The 17988-nt window shown below is 45.2% G+C and overlaps 1 long non-coding RNA gene across 1 annotated transcript; it reads right to left on the bottom strand.

Annotated features, from left to right (window-relative positions):
* Positions 1 to 10401: 10401 nt before the first annotated feature.
* On the bottom strand, positions 10402 to 15902 carry LOC110293832 (uncharacterized). The gene is made up of 4 exons (XR_002377864.1): positions 15864 to 15902; positions 14979 to 15041; positions 11220 to 11374; positions 10402 to 10480 (listed from the first exon to the last, which is right to left on the bottom strand). It is a non-coding gene; the product is annotated as an uncharacterized LOC110293832 (long non-coding RNA).
* Positions 15903 to 17988: the final 2086 nt, after the last annotated feature.

Genomic DNA, 17988 nt, shown 5'->3' with positions numbered 1-17988 from the left:
ATTAGACACAGACAAACACTTAGGCAATCACACCTTGTGAATGTAAGCGTCGTCTTGTCTCTCAGCTGCCTTGGAGCGTGAGACAACAAATCCCTGCAAACAAGTTCCTCGCTCTTTCTCCCCGTTAGTGAGACCTACCGGATCACAATGGCTGGAGGTGAAAGGTGGCACTCTCGTCAGGTAATGACATCTCTCCAACAGCCCATATTAAAGCAGCCGTGCTTGTTTAGACTAGCCTATTTGCACCTACCTGCAGAGGGCCTTTTTAATGTAATTATTAGCCTCAGATGCCCTGCTTAGGATTTGAAAGTATCGTTCATTTTCATCTTGCTTCAGCTACCGCTGCTATCCCCCATCCCTGCTCAGCCACCTCATCTTCCCACAGCCGAGGGTAGAGAGGAGCAGCAGCCAGAAGAGCTGAATTAACAAGAACAAGCTGGCAGGTGAGCTATGTGACAAAGCAAAGAAAGGAAGAGAGAGAGGAAGGAAGGAAAGGAAGAAAGGAAGGAAGAAGAAAGGAAAATGGACGGAGTTGATAATACATTCTAATCGCTCCCTGTATGTGGAAACCTTAAAAAAAACTTACGTCGTTTTTCACAGAGAGACCAAATAGCTATCTCAGTACACGAGCAAACCTACAGATGTGAAAAACAAAAAGGTTGAAATCGTAGAATAAAATAGCCGGTAAATAACTGTACATAGTCTTAAAAAAAAAAAAGGAAGCTAGAATGTATTGACGGGGAGGGTCAGGAATCTGATAACTGCTCATCATAGTGCAGAATTTGGCCTTTGACGCCTTAAGTAGCTGGAAGGGATGGTCCCACCTGACCTCCCTCTGTATTATACAAACAAATGCATCACCATGTAAAAGTCTGGCTGATACATTACAGACCTGAAGGTCAAAGAGCAGACTTTCTGAGTTCCCTGGATGGTTTGCATGTCTGCTTATAAGTATCCAGGTCATACTCGGGCAGAGCGGCAAGCCGTTTTCATCCAACCACTATTAATTGTTAAGTATCTGCTGTTGCTTGGAGCCGTGTCCACTTAAAAATGATGCAGTTGACTTTGTGTCGAGATGGGTTTCAGTCTTGCCCCTCAGAACCTAACGCTGCTGTCACAGCACTGTGGCTGTGGCCATCATTTATTCATGGCTATAAACTAGAGGAATATTGAACGGTGCCAGCTTGAACTATCACCACAGAGAGGGGCCCTTCCATATAAAGCAGTGTGCACCTCCTTTCTGCCCTTCTTCTCTTTATCTCTTCCCCACCATCTCCACCTTCTATCCCTCCCCTTGCTGGAGCTGCAGGGCAGCTTTGAGGAGAGCACTGAGAGGGTCATGGTTCCAGGGACGTGGAAGAACATGGACTGAGTCATAAGGGGAGAAGAGACTGCCAAGGGATTGTCTAGAGGGAGTGCTCAGTCTCTGATGCCTTCCTGCTGCCTGGTGCCAGTCCTGTGTGGGTGAACAGGAGCACACATTAAAAAGGGACATACTTCCTGCTCCTCTTCACTGAGAGAAAGAGAACTGCAGGCAGCAGTGGGGTACAGCAGCCGTGGGGGACAGCAGCCGTGGGGAACACCGCCCACAGCCTTCTGATTCCACATGCACAATGGTGCCAAGGCTGCATGCCCATTAACAGGAATCCAGAGTCATCAGCAAGAAGCTGAGGCTCAAAACAGCAAAGAAGAGGAGGTCAGAGAGAAATCAGGACTAACCCTTTACCAGGAGTCTGTAGAGAGGAAAGGGAAAGGGGAGAGTGTTTGGCTCACTAGCACCCTCTTCAAAGCAGAAGACAGATATTTTGTTCCTAGTCAACGGCATAGAGGACAGCCATCCACACCACACCTCCAACTGTGCATAAGAGTTAGTAGGAAAACTCAGAGACAGAACCACCACCACACCCAAGATGCAGGTTTCCTGGAACCCAAACATGACAGGAAATCTAAAGCTACAACCAAGGAGAAACCCCTCTATGAACTGCACTCATGGAGACAGATTAAGGACACTTTTAGATTAAAAACAAACGTATGGTCCTCTGAACCCACAGGACGTGGAGCAGACTGAAAATTATAAGGGTGTCCCTTGCCTTCAGTGTCTGCTCCCAGCCCAACCCCAACTGTGCTAAGAAACATCTGCCTACCAAGAGCCAAGCCCTTGGCTGAGCTGGAATTGTCACTGGAACATCCAGAGGACAGCCAGCCCAGAAGCCCCTAACTTTGCCCTATTGTGATGGGTAAGAGTCATGGGGGAGAAATGGACACCTGAAGAACACAGTCTCCCCTAGGAAAATGTCACAGCAAGGAAGGACTGGGAAGAAGCCTGAAGACAATACATTCACTTCCAGACTGTATCCTGCCTTGAGCACCAGCTCAGCCTCCTCCTCCTCCTCCTCCTCCTCCTCCTCCTCTCCTCCCTCCTCCTCCTCACACTCCAGCAGAGAATGGGACCCTATTACTCCACATAGAGCCTAGAGGTGCACAGAGATGCCAGCCCCACACCCATGTAGATCCAACAGTCAGAAGTCATGCACATGGAGGTAGAATGTGACAAGCCCCTCGATCATATGCTAACACTCTCACCCCAGTGTTCAGTAACTCACCTGGATAAACTCCCCACACAGCTAGAAAGTGCTTAAAGAGAAAAAAGAAAATCCCTAGGCTGGAGGCTGTATAAAAGACTCATAGCACACTCCAATTATTTTATACAGAAAAATGAAAATAGTTTTTAAATGTCTGCTCGCCCTTCGTGCAACAATAGAAGAGGCACAGTGGCTAAGAAGAGTACAACGGGTTGAAGGCAACGTTTAAGGAGACTGACAGGGAAGAACCACATGTCTAAGGTATTGGAGACATCCAAAATATATCACAGTCAAGACTTTTATCAGAGGCAGGGAGCAGAAAAAATGCTCTGCTGTCCTTTCCGTTATATTCTGGAGAACTCCAATGGCTTCTCCAAGTTACTGTGTGTTTTCTGTAGAGATGAACTGTGAAAACAATAGGTGTGGATACCACCTCAGACTTCTCTCCAGATGTCTGAGACAGGGGAGAGAGACACACTGGCCACAGCCCCCATCAGAGGACCAGATAAGATTTTTGCTGCCGGTATCATTTTCTGGACTACTTTCTAAAGTTCCCTGACTCTCCTACTTCATAGTAGCTCTTAGCTGCATCACATATACAAGAAGGGTGAGATAATGTAGCAAATAAAGCTATCCAGTGTAACAATGAATGCACACCTGTTACCGTGGTCCTCCAGTTTACTCATCACGTGCACACTGCACGCCAGCTATGATGGCTAACACTGCGTGTCAATTGCACGTCAAGAGGTCACATGCTTATGGTCATATGGGAGTCTGGACGGTGACACAAAGATATTTTGAGATGCCGTTAGTATTTGTATGAATGGCATTCAAATAAAAGTATTCAAATAAAGCAGATTATTTTCTACAGTGTGAATGGCTTCATCTAAACCTAAGTTGGAGGCATTAAGAGCAAGACTAGAGGCTTCCCAGAGAAGAAGGAATTCTAACATCAAAACTGAAATCCTACCTGTGACTCTAGGCTGTTGCTCTGTGGAATTCAGACACCCAGCTGTCACTGGTCTTTCCTGAATCTCTCTTCGTCAGCCTGACCTATATATCTTATATAAATATGCTATATATCATATTGATTATGTTTGTATGGAGGACCATTGATTATACTCTACCGTATGGTCAATGCTGTACTTACACAGTAACAGATGAGATATGTGGATTTAAGACACTATCATCTTCATTTCCAGGAACTATCATTCAATATATATTCACCCTGTCACTCTCAGCACTTAGACTTGAGCCACAAACATGAATGAGAGATATTGATATCTTTAAGACTTGAGCCACAAACATGAATGAGAGATATTGATATCTTTAAGTTCACAATCTAATCAATAAAATGGTGTGCACAAACACCCAGAGAGAGCCCAGGGGCATTTACAGAGAGGCAAGAGCCTCTGCCAGCAGGCACTGGAAGAGGCTTCACTTGGGAGAGTGTCAGGGCTGAGTACTCACACCACTGGAAAGTGTTCAAGTCTTTGAGCCATCAGAGAAGAACCATCAGAGAGGTCAGAGACCAGTCACTGCCTTGGTCTCTTCTCTGTTGCTCTGTTACTCTGGTAAAAGTGTTTCTCAATACTCTTGAGAAAGGAAGATTATTCATAACTCATAGCTAAAGGCACTGTCCTTCGTGGCGGGGAGACGAGGGAACATTAACTGGAAGCAGCTGGTCACATCCCATCCAGTCAGGGGAGGGGACAGTGGATGCATGCTCCCAGGGCTCGGCTGACTTTCTCCTCTATTGTATGCTCCGGAATCACTTACCTAGAAATACACTCATAGTAGGGATGCTACCCCTCCTCAGTGAATGTAGTCATGGTAACCCTCTCCAGGCATGCCCAGGGGCTCATCTCCCAGGTGGCTCTGGGCATCAGGTTGACGGTTAACATTGACCATCAGAGCCAAAACCAAAAGGTTCAGGAAGCTGTAAATTAAAGAGGTGCTCATTTTGATGAGGCTCTGTGTAGTATCAGTGCTCAAAGAACTCCTAATTGGACAGCCAAGGCCAAGCCCACGGGACAACACAAAAGATAGTGATTTTATAGCAAAATAAACTTCAGCCCTTGATTTCTACAACCACTAATCTGAAAAGCAGTCATCTTACCCTTCCTTCCCAGGAAGCCAAAGTGTTCCCTCAGGTTCAGCTGGCCTTTGCAAGCACCAGATAGTCTTGCAAAAGCAGCCTGGCTACAGGGGACTTCACAGAGTGCATGTCGGGGCCTACTGGGGTCAGATTCAGCCAGCTCTCCCCACCTTACCTTACTCTGATTTCAGAGTTATTACTACAGCACGGGCTGAGAGCAGAAAAGAAAACTGTATTCATGGCATCTTGCTTCCAGAAGCACAACAGCACAGTATCTTTTAGAAATATTTCCATAAGATAGAGAGGTAGCCCAGTCAGTAAAATGTGTGCTAGACAAGCATGAGGATCTGAGTTCAATCCCCGACACCCACATAAGAAGTAGGGCATGATGGGAGATCACTGTGATCCCAGCTCACAGCCTAGCGTATCAACAGGCCCCAGTTTCCAGCTGAAGACTCTGTCTTAGAAACTAAAACAAGGTAGACAGCTCCAAGGAACAGTGATCAAGGCTGACCTCTGGCCTCTGGCCTCTGGCCTCCATTTAATTGCACAAGCACCCACATACACACAGAGAATGAAATATTTACACCAAAAAGCTAAAGTTGCCAGTGCGTAGGCAAGGCTAAACCCCAAATGCCTTTGAGTGTCAGTTGAATGACTGACTGACTATGGGGATCAGGGAAGATACAGCCATGCAGAAAGTGGTGGCAGGTGGTGAGATCTATATACACTTTTCCTACTAGTACCTATCCCATGGTGTAAAGGGTTAACCTGGACTGTCTATAAAATGCAAATCTTTGAAACAATCTATACCTAAGAAGCCCTAAGATATCAAAGCACAACTGGTCCTTAATGGTAAGAGATATAGAACATCAGATGGGAAGGTTCCCCTACAAACTGAACTTTCCCTTTCTGGGTGGAGCACAGGGGAGTGTCAACTGCTTGACCCAGATGATGCCTTGGTTTTAGCAGCAAAGGTAGTCTTGGCAGGGCAGTTGGAATATTCGGAATCCAGAGCTCCATCTGGCCCCTCGGTCAGGGGTACCATCAGAGCACTAATGCATGAGCTCCTCTCTTGGAGCTGGCTAGGGCCTTCTCATTCCATCTGGCCACCTGTCCTTCTTCCTCCACTACACAAACACTCCTTCAGCTGTCCCGGTGCCTGCACGCTCAGCCTTTGCCAGTCACAGCGGAAATGGATGGGTCTCAGGGATATCAGCAAATTGCCACCCTGACCAAGGCCTGACCCCCTTCAGCTTTCTCTAAGTCTGCAGAGAAGTTAACTGTCCTTCAGAGATAGAGTTTACAAGAGAATCCAAAGATCACAGGAGAATGCTATTCTTTGCAGAACCATCCAAACACACCACGGTGGGCAGGACCAAGCCTGTAAACACGGAGGCAGGGATGGGGGACTCCCCAGGCTTAGCACAACCATTTGCCCTGAAGTTGAGGTGCCTTTGACTTACATCCATATAGAAATGTTTATGGGCTTGTGCATCTTAGGGAACAGCAACATCTTTTCATTAAAAGAAGATAACTTGGGGACCTGGAGAGATGGCTCAGTGGTTAAGAGCTCTTACTTCTCTTGCAGAGGACACAAGTTTAGCCCCCAGTGCTCACATCATCCATATCAGGTGACTCACAACTGCCTGTGATCAAGCTGTGACCAAGCTCCATGGGAATCCTAACCTCTGCCTGCATGAGCACAGCACTCACGTGTCCACACCCACACACATGAACATATAACTACAAGAGAAGAAGAAAATCTTAAAAGAAATGAGAACTCAGGAATGGGATGCAGAGTGTGAAGAGAAAAGACAAAGACACCAACACTTGCTCCTTCTAGCCTTTGGGATAGGTTTCTGCAGCGCTAACCTAAGCATCCAACCAAACTAAAGAAAGTCATGTCTGCTTTTGTATCGTTCCTCATCCCATTCATGATTCCACCACAGTATGCTCACTAAACAAGCCTGCCACTCCTCACTGGATATTCCAGAATGTGACACCATCACCTATGCGCCACAATAAATTAATTAATTAATTAAACTAGATGTTCCAGGGCACACAGAACATCCGTTCCTGACAGCCCCTAAAATATGAACCACCTTTGTCTCTCAGATAACCTGGTACGAGGAAACAAATTCTAACCACAAGACATGGTCACCTTTATGCTTTTTGAAAACGTACCTGCTTATCAATGGACTTGGGATAGGGCTAGACCTGTAGAGTGAGCAATCAAGAAAAGCCGGCGGCTGATTAATTGATCAAGTCTCCACCTTACCTGTGTCCAGAGGGGCTCCCCGTGGTTCTCCTTAAAGGTTCTGGCCACCTGAGAAGGCCTGCTTCAGAAGTGCCTGCTTTAAGGTAAAGCTCACATGGAGAACAAGAAACTCCTGCACAGTGGGGCACCAACGGGAGGCTGGACTCAGAAAAGGCCAGAGGCACTTTAAAGCTCCATTTCACTTTTATTCAGCAACTTTACTGTTTGGAAGATGAATCATTGATGTGGGAACAGAACTTCAACTTAGCTTGAACTGGCCAAAATCCCTCCTAGCTGCGGAATTCTAGCAGTCGCCCTAAAATCTCGGGGGGTTGGGTTTCATACCCCACGATGCTCAGAGGACGCTGCTGGCTCTGGGTTGCCACTTGTCAGCTACACTATCAGCTTCAGTTTTCCATACACCTGTGGTCACTTTGGAATTGAATTCTTTCCTATAGTCCACGGTGGCGGAAGGACGTGAATGGGAAGTGACTGCTAATGAAATAGGTCTGGGCTGAAAACTTAGGTGCCGATACATTCTTAAACTAAGATTCTGGTTGCTTCCTACCTGCCTCATTACAGCCTCAAATATCTGGCATCTATTTCCTCTGCCAAAACTCTTCCTAATTGGTACACCCTCCGAGAAATCTCTCTTGTCCCTTCCACCAGATGTGACGTTTCCCAAACTCTGGCATCACATCACCTGGGAGCTAATTCTGGTCCTGCCCGTTCTCAACTGCCGTACCTGGGGAAGCAATTGAATCCCCACATATCCCGATCTACATATCCGCAAAAGAGGAAGACTAACGCGACCTACCTCAAAGGGTGGTGAGAACCAAACTGCCTACCCCTGAGGAGACTAAAGGCTCTCTAGTGTGTGTGGATGCTGAGCTGCAGCTAAGTGCTATCAGTGGCCACCACTGATAACTCGAAAAGAATCCATCCTTTGAAAAGCCTGTAACTCACTTCTGTCCACTTCTTCCTGCTATTCTTACCTGCTTAGGGAGCCCATCCATGACTCCCAGCCTGGAGGAGTTTTGCTTGGGCTCAGGAAAGAAAAAAAAAAAAACAGTTGTACACTCTGCTAGTTGCTTGTCTAAACTATACATGTAACGTATCAGTTGCTGTGACCAAATACCGGAAAAGAAGCAACTCAAGGAAGGTCGGCAGACAGCAAGCCCATGACTGGTCACATGGCATCTGTAGTTAGGAAGCAGAGAAGAGACAGGAAGTGGGGCGGGGCTATCAAGCCTCCTGATTCAAGCCCCGCCCACACACACGTGACTCCTTTCCGCCAACGAGGTCTCTTAGAGGGGACAAAACTTTCCAAAGCAGCAACTCCATCTCCAACCATGGACCAGATATTCACACACGTGACTATGGGGGACATCACCTAGCCAAACCACACCCCCCACCTTCCTATATGCTGCTTGGAATACATTGCTTCTCCTCTTTGTGGAACTAGTTTATTTATATCCTAAATGAATATTGAAATTAAGCACAGGAACCTTACATAGTGTGTAACATATGCTCTGTTCTGGGGATGTATTTCAAGACTTTGGGTTGACAATTTTATAGCAAGAACAATAATTCAGGTGTCTATGTCAAGTTCTCTCTTTGAAAGTTCCCACATACAAGAAGAGGACAAGCCACAAAACAAACTCGAAGTTTGTCCCCTAGGAACCTGCCTGACAGCACACAGAACTCTTCCCGTGTAGAGTGAGCCATGCACACTTCTCTACTTTCCCACCAACGCATGAATGCTGCAGTGGCTGACAGACATATGGACCGAAACAAGAGCAGTGGCCTATCTGTGCTCTGCAGTTACAGTACATATTCTCACTGCTGTTTGCATATTCTCATTGCTGTTCGCATCGTTGCTTCCAGAACACTGGCTGCACTGTGAGATATGATTGCACGTCTTCATCATTTAGCTTGCAATATCCATTTTCAAATGTTTCTCCTGTGAAGGGGAATTACATGTAATAGTGGCTCCTCTAGAGGGTATATCACCTCTTCTGATGTACATGGGCTCATGTACGTATGTAGTGCACATACTCTGACACACACATAAACACATAAAATAAATAAATTTGATTTTTTTATATAAAAAATGTATGGGTTTCCCTGGGTGAACAGCCCAAGAGAAATTTGGATGTGAATGCTGCAACAGACTGTCCCCACGGGTGGAAGACCCGCTCACACAGTAGGTGGAATGGATAAGGAAGAAACATAGAAAGGATATTGCATTTACCAAGCAGGAGTGGGGTGTGTGTGTGTGTGTGTGTGTGTGTGTGTGTGTGTGTGTTTGTGTGTGCCACATGCAAGCCTGATGCTCACAAAAGGCAGAAGAGAACATCAGCTCCCTGGTACTGGAGTTCAGACAGTTGTGAGCTGCCATGTGGGTGCTGGGGAATAGAACCTGAGTGACATATCAATGAGTAATCACAGTGCCCTGCTGGATGTAGAACAGTGTCTCCAGTCTTGCCTGCACATCAGTAGCAACCTCAGGACTTGGATCTGATACAGAATGTTTCAACCTGCCCCAAAGTATCTCAATCGAGGATCATTAATTTAAAATTATGGACATATGATTAGGAAGTTGTACATAGAAACTTTTATCTTGAGCTCTTTGATCTATCCATAAAGTTTAACATCATTCTGTGTTATGTTTTTAAGCTGTTACTCGAGATAATTTATTAGTTGGAGGTACATACCCGAGGGAAATAAATTAACTTTCACATAATTTCATGCTCCTAAAAAAGAAACAGGTTCATTTCAAACAGGCTTTCCACGGACAGAATGGAGATGAGTTTGTGGTAAAAGCCTAGAGCTGTGGCATTTCGGAACATGAAGTAACCAATCTAAAATTGACCTCTACAGCTGTCCACACCCAGATTGGGCCCCACAGAGAACAGCCAAAGCAAGACACCCACAAAGCCTTGACCCCTCCAGAGCTCCGGTGGGAAGTGGCCCCATCTTCAGAGTTAGCCAGTATACTTACTGATCACAACCCCAGTTTTCATTTTGCTTGATTATTAATTTTAAATTTTACTTTTTTAACTCTTTGTAAATATATATATATATATATATATATATATATATATATATTACTTGTTCTCATGTCACATGGCAACACTTTGCATTTGGGGACATCTCCTTCCCTTTTGAAACATTACCCATAGTACAGGCCTTCACTGTTGTAGAATTACTCTTACTTTAAAAGTCATATTTCCTTCAAACGAGCTCAGCTCTGTCCCTTCCTCCCACATACCAACCTGTGGTGCATTCTTAACTCTTCCACCCTGTGTAAAGCAAAATTAAAAGACAAAACAAATGAAAACCTAGATCCCAGATCCTATCCCATTTTAGCATCAATAATGCCAGGGATAGAAACATGGCCCAACATTTTTGAAAACTTGTTTTTCAGGTGAATGTTTCTATTTGCAAGATGGGTTTCCTTGACTTGTATAGGATTCCTTGACTTTTCTATTATCAAGCAGCTCTGCAGATCTTTCCTGGTGACAAGCAGACGTCTTCCTTTTAAAAAAAAAAAGTTAGTTTCATTTTTTTAGTGATAGTTTAAAGCTACTCTGTCACTTACAAAATAGAAGATATTATTTTTAAAGAATAAAAATGAGAAAAGAACCAAAGATACTTTAAGTACCAAGAAGGTGTGTGTGGAAACACCACGCTTGAATTTTTGCACATGATAAAATGGGGGATAAGGAACTGACAAGTTTTAATACAGCAAAAGCCCAAAACCTGTTGTGCTAGCCGGTTATTTGCAGTGTATGTGAATATGTGTGTGTGTGTGTGTGTGTGTGTGTGTGTGTGTGTGTGTGTCTGTGTGTGTACGCACCTGTGTGAGCATGTGAGCATGCATACATGTGTGTGCATGTGTCTATCTGTATGTGTGTGCGTGAGCATGTGCGTCTATCTGAGCATGTGTGCATGTGTGTGTGTGCACAGGTGTGTGTGTGTGTGTGTGTGTGTGTGTGGTGTGTGTGTGAAACAACAGAAATGTCAGTCAGTACAGCACAGCTATAGATCTGGGCTTGGTGCCTCTCAGTCTTGCCCTCTCCCTTTCTCTCCCACAGGCTGGGATAGAGTAGAGAGTCAGGGATGGAGGTGGGCACATCGGGACAGGAAAACTAACATCGATGCCTAAATCCAGATGGGAGATGAATTGCTGCAGCATCCCGGACCTTCTCCTGTTAGGTAAAGTTTAACCCCCACAAAGCGGGTCACTTGGCAAAAATGGAAGGAAAATACACACTTCAGGTTGTGAGGCGGCTGCGGCGGCAGTGGTGGTGGCGGTGGCGAGGGGGAGGCTCTGGTGCATATGGTGCTCCATTAATAGATGTCACACTCCATAATGGGAACATTTTTATACAAATGTGCTCTCTGGAATCCAGCCAAGAGCAGGGCACCCTAGGAAATCACAATGCACAGCTAATGAGATATTTTTGGTGAATTTGGCACTAGAGACTAATAGAACAAATTTGTCCCCAAAATGTTAAATCATTTAGCACTTCTTTGGAGGTGATAAGTGCATCTAGAACGTTGCAAGGCTGTCAATAAAAATTAGAGACTATTCCAAAGCCTTCAGCCTTGGCTTGTGGTCCTTTATCCTCAGATGGCAGTGTGTACGGCAGTGTGTACCTGAGGAGACCAAGCAGAGCCTGCACACCAGGAGAGTCACGTGGTTGGCTGAGCTGTAAATGTGCTCCCTTGACTGAGGAGAAAGTGAGTGCTCTTCACGGATCACATTGACAGTCTGTGGTCTACTGCAGTCACTGACGTCACCTCTCACCTCTCCGCCAGGTTCTACCATCCACTAATGTCTGCTCTTGGCAGTGCCATTCAAACAGCCAGCCCTAGGCTTGTAGTAGAACTTTACCTCCTTATTCAGGTATTAACCATTTTCATGCCAGTAAATCTTACCATTTAATCTCTACCTGCCTTCAGTCCTACACACTTCTGGAGTGTGTTTGTGTGTGTATGTGTGCACACATGTGTGCATGCATGCATGTGTGTTATGTATTTGTGTGCAGATGCACATGTAAGCACACATGGAGGCCAGAGAGCGGTGCCCAGTGTCTTCCTTGATCACCCTCTTCCCCATTGTTTGAGTCATTCACTGAATCTGGAACTCATCATTAGACTGATCTGGACAGCCTGTGAGCTCCAGAGATTCACCTGTCTACACCTCCCACCCCACAATAGAAGGACCATAGATGCATGGGTTGCCACCTGGGCTGCACCTGGGCTGCACCTGGGCTGCCACCTGGACTGCACCTGGACTGCACCTGGGCTGCACCTGGGCTGCACCTGGGCTGCACCTGGGCTGCACCTGGCTTTATATGAGTTCTGGGGATCCAAATTCAGGTCCTCACACTTTCATCAGAGGCACTTTATAGACGGAGCCATCTCTCTGGCCCCAGGCAGAACTCCATCCCGCCAGCCTCCCTCACCTTTAGGCATCCTGTATATGGAAGAAAGATGAATCTTCATTAACTAACACACTCAAAAAGTTACCAACCTATTTGGAAACTTTCAATGGCTCCCTGGTCCCGCCACATCAAGCCCGAGCTCAGCTATCTGACTGTCAAAACCCTTTACAAGATGACCCCATTCAGCCAGGATGGCCTTATTTTCCACGAGCTATCTTATCCTGTTCGGCTCAGGAGGATCATTAGCCATCACTGAGTAAATAAATCCCTGCGACTGCTCACCCTGGAGCCCACTACAGAGAGTGAGCAAGTTACACCGAGTGGCAGTGTGAGAGACGATAAAACATATACGGAAAGCCTGCGGTTTAAGGCACCTGCCTGGTGAATAGCAATTGAGAGCTTGGGTTTAAAGACATTATTATTGTCTTGGTCTAGTGTCCACCCATCCCCATCCCACAAAAGACCCCTCCCCATAATCCAAACCCAGACCAAGTCTGTGGGGCTTTCATGCTACAGGGACCAGTAAAATCAGTTTCCCTGAGATGGTCCACACATGTCCCTTGTTGTCCTCAGATATCCGTGAGATGGCCCCACACATGTCCTGTGCTGCCCTCAGACATCCATGAGATGGCCCCACACATGTCCCATTCTGTCCTCAGACATCTGTGAGATGGTCTCACACATGTCCCATGTTGTCCTCAGACATCCATGAGATGGTCTCACACATGTCCCATTCTGTCCTCAGACATCCATGAGATGGTCCCACACATGTCCCATTCTGTCCTCAGACATCCATGAAATGGTCTCACACATGTCCCATGCTGTCCTCAGATATCCGTGAGATGGCCCCACACATGTCCCATGCTGTTCTCAGACATCCACACCTCCTCTGAGTCATCACTTCTCTTTAGAGTCATTCCTTTCTCCCACACCATCCATTGAAACCCCATTCTGGAAGTCTAATCCTGCTTCAGGACCACCTAGCCTACAAACTCTCATTCTTCAGGATTTAGTCTCCAAGTAGTGTATGCAGTCCTTCTTACTACTAAAAGTGGTGCTCTCTCTAAGCTAATGGCTTCAAATCCTCAGGGTGGGGGGAGGTCGTCATGTGAATGAGGCTAGGACTTAGTTGGTAGAGCGCTTGCATGAAGCACCAGGCTCGACACCCCCAGCACCACATGAAACTGGCCACGGTGGTGCACACCTATAATCCCAGTGCCCAAAAGATAAAGAAGGTAAGAAAGTCAAAGTCATTGGCTACATAGCAATTTGAGACCAGCCTGGGCTGCATAAGATCCTGTCTCAAAAAATAAAATAAAATAAAATAAAATAAAATAAAATAAAATAAAAGCAAAAACAAAAACAAAGCACCGCATTTCACAAACTATTGTCATCATAAGCTCCTAATAAATATTTTAATTAATCAATTCAGACTTGAACTCTATTCCTATAATGTTCATGGTGCTGAGTATATTCTACATAATGGTTCGAAATAGCAAACCAGTCAATGATTATACATGTTTATGTTAGCCGTTTTTAAAGCATTCCAGATCCCGTGTTGGAACACTCTAATCAGCCTACCTGCTGTGACAGAGAAGGCTAACCACTGTACAAAATTCCGAGGACCCTTCTGATTTTGTAGCTGGCCCCAAACAATTGCTTCTGTGATGCTAAATAGGGGGACTACAAACCACACCCATTCCTGGGCCACGGGGTAAATGGCTGTATCTTCCCACCCCCCACCTTCCTCCTCCTACTGGAGCGATGCCTCATGAAGTTTATCCTGGGGCATTAGAAGACACTAGACCAACAGTGGAAGGGATCAAGTGCTTGAATGGCCACGTGGAAGGTTCTTTCCACCAGTCAGGAGCCGCTGGGTGGGACTGTTACCTATGAGGGAATGAGGCTTTTATTGCGGGGTAGCTGCTAAGAGATCCAAGGTTTGTTACAACAAACCTGTCACCTACCTACTTCCGAAAAAATAAAATTACCACAGAGAAGAACCATTTGAGATGAGAAGCAATTAAACTCTCATGCATTAATACATGATGAGTTATCAAGCTGAAGGCTAATTGGCTTCCAGCGAGTGTCTCTGTACACTTAATGAGGAATTCAGCCATGTTCCACCAGCCAAGAGGAAGGGATCTTACGGTGTTGCAGCCTACTCGAGCTCGTGGTAACAAGGATTACGTGAAGATACCTCAGTTGCTTCAGCCCCAGCCACTTTCCTAAACTAGAGAGCTATATCCATAAAGTAAATGGTTGGGAGATCTTCAACTGATTATCCAGGGGATACCCTCAAGCTCTTGACCCCCAATAGCAACTTCATCTTCCTCTCCTCTGCAGCTCTCTTCCTGACTTCTATCTGGAAATGAGTCCTCTTGCACAAGCTCAGATACCCAAGTTCTGAGGCTCTAGAAAGGGCTCCCGGTCTACATCAGAGCTTGTGCTGTGGTCGTTTTTGTGTGTGCTCCAGATTATCAGCTTCTTTAGGAGGTGCCCACACCCTTTTATCTGCACAGTTACCCAATTACAGAATAGATTAATGCCAACGTAAGTACAGGCTAACCACAAGAGCTCACCTGTATTGCAAACCTCTTCAGAGAGCAGAAAAATCTTCATGCCCGTGAGGTTGGACAAAGAGTCTGTTAAATATGAATACATAAAATAAGGAATTCGTAAATTAGACTTTGTAAATGTGGAGAGGGTTTTGGAGTTTAAGAGATACCATGGAAAAGCTAAAAAAGACAGGTTAAAAGATGGTTTGTATCTTCATGGGTGTGGCGCATGACAGCACACACTTGTGTGTGTTCCATGTGTCTGTCGATCAGGGGCGCAAACACTTGCACCTGTGTGCTATGCACACAATGCTCTCAATTACTTTATTAGATAAGTGTCCTTACTATCCTACAACTGTGGTGCCCAGAAGTCAAAATGCTTGTCTGGTATCATCCACCTGAGAAATGGAGGGTCTACTGAAGCCTGAAATGAGTGAACTGTAAGTCACTGTGATTGGTAGTCAAAAAAAAAAAAAGTCTCATGTCATCCAAAAAATCATGGGAAAGAAACAATGTTTTCAGTTATTTGTTCCTTTGTTCCTTTAAGAAGGAATAAGAACCTTAACAAATCAGAGACAAAGTTCTTTCTCCTCCTTTTCGCTGTGTCAAAGGGTCTTTTCTATTAACTGGGGGAGGCAAGTCTCAGAGCAAGCACGTGAGGGGCTGTTGAAAGCAAGCCTGCCCATTTTTACTCTACTCCAGTTTGTGGATTTAAACCTTTTGAACCTGGAAGAGGGTAATCGTTGTCAGTGCCCCACAGCTAACCACACTAAAGCTCTCTGCCTCCCTTCCACAAGAATGCAGTTGTGCCTACACTTCCCCAACACAGACAAGCAGCTTTTGCTCATTGGTTTGCAAGCACGCTCCTCACCCTGACCATCCCGCATCCTTACCATCCCATGCCCTTACCTTACCATCCTGTTTCTGTGAAGTTCAGAAAATGCTCCTAAGAAACAAAATTCATCAAAATAAATCTGTTGGAGATGTCTAGACTCAATTCTGCTCTAAGTCACAATTATTTTCTGTCCAGGAAAAAAAGAAGACAAAATATGATTTTCTTTGGATATCAGTCAGGTCTGGTTGAACCACACGTTACCAGTCAACAAGTTACATCATGATCTGACATAGATCTGAGAAATGGGGTCTTCCCTTTAACAAAAGAAGAAGAAGAAGAAGAAGAAGAAGAAGAAGAAGAAGAAGAAGAAGAAGAAGAAGAAGAAGAAGAAGAAGAAGAACTTAGAATTCAGCTGTCATTGATTGAAATGCTAACATTAAGATATAACTGAAGATAAGTCAATTTGTACATGCATTCTTTGAAAAGCAAGGTTTCTTCCCTCCACTGTCCGGATTCTTCCTGCCCTCCAGATTAAGAGTGTGAGGTAGCTCCTTTCTGCTGAGGCCAAATCTATCATTTCGTTTCTTCATTACACATCTCAGACAATCGCAGCAAATGAGAAATGGAATCTGACTTGCTAATGTTTAATTATTGATGTGGTCTTTTGAAAACATATTTGGTTCTCTGAAAGTGTTTCTCAGAACGGCACTCTGCACGGCGTTGGTTCTCCATTCTGTTTGTTCTCGGCCTCTGAGTTTCTTTTCGATTTTCTGCAGGATAGCAAGTGCGGCATCGTCTGCTTTTGAAATGTGTCTTTAGGCGTGCTTTTGTTTGACAAGGAATGCCAACGCTGAGCTGACAAAGTCTGTTTGAAAAATCTTTTCCAGGTATACAGGATCAGCTTGCCTGTTCGATGTATACTGTGATTAGAATTTCCCTTCTGATATTTATATCAATATCTCAGTTTTAAGGAAAGATGTTTTTGAATCTGCCTGTCATAGAAATACATAAAGAGGACAGAGGAGTCTATCATTTATATATTCAAATGCAGAAATGCTTTTGTGAAAAAGCATTGCTATCCCTTCCTCCATGTCTAAAGGAAAGAAGGCAGACTCCAAGCACAGATTCACCCTCCCCCCAGAGACTGGAAAACACAGCTGGCCCCAGGTAAGGGCTTCAGGCTTGGCTTGGAGAGGTTTAGGAGGTCTTAATCACAGGAGTCCGTGGCTTGCAAGCTTGTCTTTTGAGGACAGGAGGAACGGGAGAAGCTGTGTGCCGATACAGCCCCTGAGGGAAAACTTGTGTTTATATAAACCTATATATTAAGAATACAACATATGATCTGCCAATAGGCATGCATACATATCTGACATTCTTCTTTCTCTAAGACAGTTGATGTTCAGCTGGGTTCAGCCATCCCCACGGTATCGTCAAACACATTTTGTGGAAAACATGCATGAACATCCAATTCACTCTACCTAAGGCAATATCAAAAGGACAACCTTGGTTGCAAACACAAGGCATTCCAAAATGCTGGCCACTTGGAGGGTACGAGGTTTAGCATATTACAAGAATGGATTTCACCTGTGTCACCAATAAGTCACCTGGATTCCAGCAAGCAGGCCTGCCCTAACTTGCTATAAGAAAAGTCTCGAAAGGACCATACAGAAAGGAGTTAGGATGGGGGGTTATAGCTGCCCAAGAGGTTAATTAATTTTTAACTATCCTGGTACTTGGAGTATTCACATCACAGAAATTTCAGACTTGGCCTATTGTGTTGAGTCATTTACTAATGGGTGTAAGACCCACCCGTGTTTTCCCTCTTCAAAGAGCTTCCTTATCCCTTCCAAAGAGGGCATCCTGTAGCTTCTCATATAGCGCCACCATTCAGACTATTAACTGATTTCAGAGTGACCTACTCCGGGTTTAAAATTTACACTACTGAGCTAAGAAATGGCTCAGGTCATAAGCTACTACGATCCTACTTCTCACTGTTGAAGCCAAGATTGGAATCCACCTCTAAGTGGGGGCATGATTGTCTCCTGCGGTAACTTCCGGTTCACAGACCTCTGGATTCAGACACTAAAAGGTACGAATGCAAGGTATTTCCCACTGAAAAGCGCCAAGCATTGGTGAACTTCGGTCTTTCCTCACTTAGGTGCGTAGGTGGTGACACGGTGCCGTGCGCAGCAATGTGGG

This window comes from Mus caroli, unplaced genomic scaffold (assembly GCF_978045245.1).
Source record: "Mus caroli unplaced genomic scaffold, Mus_caroli_1 scaffold_4, whole genome shotgun sequence".
NCBI lineage: Eukaryota > Metazoa > Chordata > Mammalia > Rodentia > Muridae > Mus > Mus caroli.
This window is presented reverse-complemented; position numbering and strand designations above follow the sequence as displayed.